At 38.7% G+C, this 7,074-nt stretch overlaps 1 pseudogene; it reads right to left on the bottom strand.

The window, feature by feature from the left end:
* Positions 1–1,120: 1,120 nt before the first annotated feature.
* On the bottom strand, positions 1,121–2,462 carry LOC109558707 (splicing factor 45-like; annotated as a pseudogene).
* Between the last annotated feature and the right edge of the window lie 4,612 nt (positions 2,463–7,074).

Genomic DNA, 7,074 nt, shown 5'->3' on the forward strand with positions numbered 1-7,074 from the left:
CAATGAACACCCAGGACTGATCTCCTTTAGAATGGACTGGTTGGATCTCCTTGCAGTCCAAGGGACTCTCAAGAGTCTTCTCCAAAACCACAGTTCAAAAGCATCAATTCTTCAGCGCTCAGCTTTCTTCACAGTCCAACTCTCACATCCATACATGACCACTGGAAAAACCATAGCCTTGACTAGATGGACCTTTGTTGGCAAAGTAATGTCTCTGCTTTACAAAATGCTATCTAGGTTGGTCATAACTTTCCTTCCAAGGAGTAAGCGTCTTTTAATTTTATGGCTGCAATCACCATCTGCAGTGATTTTGGAGCCTCCCAAAATAAAGTCTGACACTGTTTCCACTGTTTCCCCATCTATTTGCCATGAAGTGATGGGACCAGATGCCATAATCTTCATTTTCTGAATGTTGAGCTTTAAGCCAAGTTTTTCACTCTCCCCTTTTACTTTCATCAAGAGTGATATAAATGTTTGTTGAATGAAATATAATCACTTGAGAGTTAAATAAAACCTTCTTGAAATAATTTGTAAATTTTGGGCTTACCTTAATGAGGAAATTAATTCTATTTGTGCAATTGAAGTATGGAAGAGATGCTGAAATATTTTATTTTACTCTCCTACATTTTTTTCAGCCTCCTTTCAGTTGAGAGGGAGAAAATACTAGTCCTGGCTAATGTGATGTATCTCCTTCTGGGTTGAGACTGTGGGAATCCCAAGGAGGGAGGCTATGTCTTCTAGATGATGAAGAAGAAGATGGTGGAGCTATGTGGAAAGAAGCCGTTGCTGATTTCTGCTGGCCATGTCACCTGTGGAGGAAAGAAACTCTTGTATTAAGAGAAACTGGGAGGTCAGTAAAGGATTTGGGGTTTGTTTTTTTCAGTGTCATGAAGTCTATCCTGACCAATAAGAACTATTGTATACTTTGTTTTTTAAAGGATTTTTATACTATATCAAAAAACCACAAAATAAAAAAGGGATCAGTTGATGAATATCTTAGAATTCTTTCCAGAATTTCTGCACCCTCAGCCATGAAGGTTGCCTATCACCTTGTTCTTCTCTGCTCAGTCTGCAGCTTGTTGAAGGATCATTGGAGATGACTCAAACTCTAGTTTTTAAGTCAGACTTGTTCTGCCAAATCCAAGACCCTGATTTATCCAAATTGTAGAAATATTCTTTGGCCACCCATCCACCAAAATACCTCCCCTTTGGATCAACAGCAGCTTTAATTGTTGATTCAGCCCTATCAAATTCTAAAACTATTCTTACTGCTTCATCATCAGGGGCACCAGGAATTTCAAACATTTTACAACTGTGCTATATTTTTCACACTCTTCCTTGGTTTCAGCTTCCAAATCTTCATCTACCTCTCCTGCACCAACCATGTTCCTTAGTGTTGTGCTGTGCTTAGTTGCTCGGTCGCCTCCAACTCTTTGTGATCCCATGAACCACATGCCTGGCTCCTCTGTTCATGGGGATTCTCCAGGCAAGAAAACTGGAGTGGGTTGCCATGCCTTCCTCCATGTTCCTTAGTAGGACCACTTTAGTAGGCACAAGTATTTCAGTTAATCTATTTGAATCTGACTTCCTGGCTTCATCTTTCTTAGTGGTGTCACCCATGATGATTTTGCCTTCCCGCTTTCTGGTCTTCTCCTCCGACAGCATTGTGCTTAGGCCCTGCTCAGTCTTCCCAAGAAGCCATACTTCTGCATGATTTTCTGTGTTAGAGTTTGTGCACCGCCCCCGCCTCCCCCTGCTTGCCCCCCTCCAACCCTCCCCATGTTGGCAAGGAAGGAATTGCTGGAGCCAGTCGGGGATCTGGGTCTGTCTTGTTGCTCATACACTGGGGGAGAGATAGCAGCTTTGGAAGACTGGGAGCCGAATCTTGAATCTTCTTCATAAGGAAAGCCTCGGGATAACTTTGTCTTTCTCTACAAGAGAAGTGGGTGGTGCAATGGCAGGTCCGCTCATACTTCTCTCTCACTCATAATATTCATGTTCATCAATCTGGATCTCCTAACCTGAAAAACCCACTAGCTTCGTGTCTGGCTTTATGCCTGTTTTCTCTCTCTTCTGTCTTTCCACCTCCCGCTGCCCCTAACGCTCCTCTCTTTGGCCCCTCACTACTTTCTCATAATCATTAGGAAACACTGAATCATATTCCTCAGCTGTAGGGGTCAAAACTTCTCCTGCAGAAAATCCACTGGGAACAGGATCCTTGAGGCCCGTGGCTGTGTGTGGTGGGGTGTCCCAGATCTGCTGCTCATCTGAAGAGCCACCTCGCTTGAAGTCAATGGATGACTGGGGCAAGGACAGTCCTTTGTATTGTCCCCTGGCTCTTTGCCTGAGTGAGCGCTGCCTTCTTCATTTGGAGTTGAGGCTGCAGAAGTTTGAAGTTTGGTGACCAACCTTCTGTTTTTTGAGTCACTATTCTCCACTCCCAGGTCTTTGTATACGGACATCTTCTTAGTTTAATGCCCACCGGATGGGTGGACGCTCCTGGCTGCGGCAGGGCACCTAGGCCCAGGTGCCCTGGACCTGGCGGGCTGGGTGCTCAGAGTCAGCCAGTGTACCTTTTATTGTAGAGAATTTGTTGTTGTTGTTGCCACACTGTGTATTGTAACAAAAGACTGTAGATAATTAAATGACCATTGCCAACAGGTAGCTTAGATAAAGTTTAGTATCCTGTACCATAGAATATCAACCAGCCATTTAAAAGAATGTGCTGATATGGAATTCTCTCTCAGATATGTTGTTACCAGAATAAAAGAAGATTCAGAACAGTGTTCACAGTTTCAACTAGTATAAAAAAGAGACTCTATCATCTACTTACATTATCTGCATGCACAAATGAACACATGTGGTCTTTTTTTATTGTAGTAAAATATACTCGATGGACGTGAGTCTCAGTGAACTCCGGGAGTTGGTGATGGACAGGGAGGCCTGGCGTGCTGCGATTCATGGGGTTGCAAAGAGTCGGACACGACTGAGCGACTGATCTGAAAATATACTTAATATAAAATTTAACCATTTTAGCTGTACTGTTTGGTAGAATGAAATATAATCACACTTGTGCAACTGTCACCATCATACATCTCCTGAACATTTTTCATCTTCTCAGATGAAAGTTGTATACCTATCAGACACTAATTCTTCATTTCCCTCTTACCCCAGCATCTGGTAACCATCATGCCACTTCCATTGCTATGAGTTTGATTACTCTACGTATCTCATATATATGGAATTATGCAGTATTTGTTCTTTTGTGATTGGTATATTACTTAGCATAATATCTTCAAGGCTCATCCATGTTGAGCATGTGTCAGATTATCTTTCCTTTTTAAAGCTGAATAATATTCCCATCATATGTATGTATGACATTTTGTTTATCCAATCATCTCTTAGTCAATACTTAGATTGCTTCTACCATTTTGCCATTGTGAATAATGCTGCTTTGAACACGAGCCTACAAATGTCTGTTCAGACCCCTGTTTTCAGTTTGTTCAGGTGTATACCCAGAAGTGGAACTGCTAGATCATATGGTAATTCTATGTCTACTTTTTAAGGAACACTTTCTTGTTTTCCATAGCAGTTGCACTATTTATATCCTCACTAGCAAGCGTTCTGATTTTTCAACATCCTCACCAGCACTTGTTATTTTCTGTTTTTCTCTTTTGATGATAGGCCTCCTAATGGGTATGAAGTGTATCTTGTGATTTTTATTTGCATTTCTCTAGATTATAAATCGAGACAATTTAAAAGTTATACATTATGATAAGACCCTGAGTATTTTATTAAGCTATGGAGTAATAAAATTTTTGTTATTCTCTAAATTATTTTTTTTTGAAGATAAAACTGAACTTGAAAAAGTTGCATTTCCTTTTTTTAAAAAAATCTTTTCAGCTTTACTGAGGCATAATTATAAGAAATTGTATATATTTAAGGTATTCAATATTGGTTCATATAAATATACATTGTGAAATGCTCACCACAATTAAGCTAATTAGTATTTATTATCTCATATAGTTACCTTTTTTTTTTAAATCCCTCCACCCTTCTTCTGTCTGGTAACCACTGGTTTGTTCTCTGTATCTATGATTCTGTTTCTATTTAGTTATGTTTGTTTATTTTTGTTTTTAGGATTCCACATATAAGTGAAATCATATGGTATTTTTTTTTCTGTCTGACTTATTTTACTTAGTATAATACATTCTAGGTCCATCCATGTTGTTGCAAATGGCAAGATTTCATTCTTTTCAGTGGCTAAATAATATTCCATCCTATATCTACATCAACCACATCTTCTTTACCCATTCATCTATCAATGGACACTGAGATTGCTCCCATATCATGGCTATTGTAAATAATGTAATGAACATGGGGTGCATGTATTTTTTTCAAATTAGCGTTTTCATTTTCCTTAAAAATATACTTAGAGATAGAATGGTTGGATCATGTGGTAGTTCTACTTTTCTGTTTTTGAGGAGCTTCTATACTGTTTTCCATAGTGGATATACCAATTTACATTCCCACCAAAAGGGCAGGAAGGTTCCCCTTTCCCAAGGCAATATACAGAGTCAGTGCAGTCCTTATCAAAATACCAATGGCATTTTCAAAGATTAGAACAAATACTTTAAAAATTTGTATGGAAACACAAAATACCCAGAATACTGTAATCAATCTTTAGAAAGAAGTATGAAATAGGAAGTATCGAACTCCCTGATTTCAAACTAAACTGCAAAGCTAGAGTAATCAAAATAGTCTAGTACTGGCGCAAATGCAGACACATAGATCAAAGGTACAGAAGAGAGCCCAGAAATAAACCCATGTTTATATGATCAATTAATCTATGACCAAGGAGCCAAGAATATACAGTGGAGAAAAGACAGCCTCTTCATAAATGGTATTGGGAAAACTGAACTGCATGCAAACAGATCAAATTGGCTACTTTCTTGTATCATGTACAAAAATAAACTCAAAATGGCTTAGAGACTTACATGTAAGACCTGAAGCCATAAAACTCCCAGAATAAAACACAGGCAATAAGGTCTTTAACATTGGTCTTAGCAATATTTTTTGGATATGTCTTCTCAAACAGAGGAAACAAAACCAAAAATAAACAGATGGGACTACATCAAATTAACAAGCTTTTGCACAGTGAAAGAAACCACCAACAAATGAAAACTTTAGATGAGAGAAAATATTTGCAAATAATATATTTGATAAGAGATCAACATCCAAAATGCACAAAGAACTCATATAACTCAGGATCAAAAGACCAAATAACCCAATTAAACAATGGTCAGAGGATGTGACTAAGACATTTTTCCAAAGAAGACATGCAGATGGCCAATAGGCACACACATAAAAAATGTTCACCATCACTAAATATCAGGGAAATGCAAATCAAAATCACAGAGATATCACCTCACGCCTGTCAGATTAGCTATCATCAGAAAGATAACAAATTACCTTTTCTTTTTCACCTTCTTCAGATGCAGAATAATGGCTGCTATTTAAATAATTTTTATTTGCAATTTTGACACATGAAGTTTCTCACATTTTCCTTAACATATGCTGCTGCTGCTGCTGCAGCATCGCTTCAGTCATGTCTGACTCTGTGCGACCCCATAGACGGCAGCCTACCAGGCTCCCCCATCCCTGGGATTCTCCAGGCAAGAACACTGGAGTGGGTTGCCATTTCCTTCTCAAATGCATGAAAGTGAAAAGTGAAAGTGAAGTCGCTCAGTCGTGTCCGACCCTCAGCGACCCTATGGACTGCAGCCTTCCAGGCTCTTGTGTCCATGGGATTTTCCAGGCAAGAGTACTGGAGTGGGGTGCCATTGCCTTCTCTGAGAGTCAGGCTACTTGAGTTCAAAGTCTGGCTCTGCTACTTACTAGCTGTGTGACTTTGGACAAGCTACATAAACTTTCTATGCTTCAGTTTACTCTTCTGTAAAATAGGAATAATATTGGCACCTAACTCAGAGAGGTATTATGAACATTAAAAAAATAAATATATGTAAATCACTTGGAACAATTCTTGGGACATAGTAAATATTAAATGTATTAGTCATTATTACAGTTAAGATTAAATATGAATCATTTGGTAACAGTGCAGCATATATTTACATGTATTTGGAAAATATGTTGACACTGTTATTTAGATCTCAAGCAAGGAAGTAAAATAGTTTATTCATTATGGCCTCTGGAGAAGAGTCTATGGCTTTATGAAAGGATTTATCTGGTTTGTGTTAGTCAATAAAAAGTAGCTGAAAGTCACCTTTAGTACTTCTCTTCAAAGTAACTAATCTTTTGGTTCCATGGGGCCTTGAATCAATGGTTGCAGATCAATATTTTCTATATACAATTATTGTTTCCTTTCACCTTCTACACGATGGGCTGAAAATCAGCACACTGTAGACTGAGAAAATCAATGGGGTACATTTGTGATTTAGAGAACACTGGATAGGAGATGTATGTCTTTTTGGAAAACACATACAAAGGAAATTATGTAAGCAGTTTCTCAGAGGAATCCTAGGTAATTACTGGGTGAATTTGTGATCCAACAGGTTTCTCCTCAATTACACCTAGAGAACACATCAATTCATTTACCTTGTGGTAAACAATCTGCCTCAGGCATCCAAATAAAGACACCAAGATTGTCCCTTTTAGAGTAATTGGCTCTGGTGGACCCAAACTCAGGATTTACAAATGGTTTCTCATTTCTGGCCCATTTGGTCTTGATTTTTAGGGGCAATTACTACTTACTGCTTTGAAGGGAATCTTATTTTCAGCAGTCTCAAGGAAACACGTTTGAATGGTTTGAGCTTTCTGTGTTAGTGGAACCAGATGAATTGCTATCAAAAGCTAATCCATGTAGTGAATTATGTCTTTTTAACAACATGTACTCCCTCTGGGGCAATTAAAAAAGTTGTGCCATGGTTTTAAAGTCAGGACCTCCAGAGTGTTGGTTGGCCCTTGTACTGGGAGTTAGCTCTGCAATAGCTTTCAAGAAATAAACGCATTTCTGTGGTTTGGATGGGGAATGGACTTTAGTGTTGTACTCTGAAT

This window comes from Bos indicus, chromosome 5, assembly GCF_029378745.1.
Source record: "Bos indicus isolate NIAB-ARS_2022 breed Sahiwal x Tharparkar chromosome 5, NIAB-ARS_B.indTharparkar_mat_pri_1.0, whole genome shotgun sequence".
Classification (NCBI taxonomy): domain Eukaryota; kingdom Metazoa; phylum Chordata; class Mammalia; order Artiodactyla; family Bovidae; genus Bos; species Bos indicus.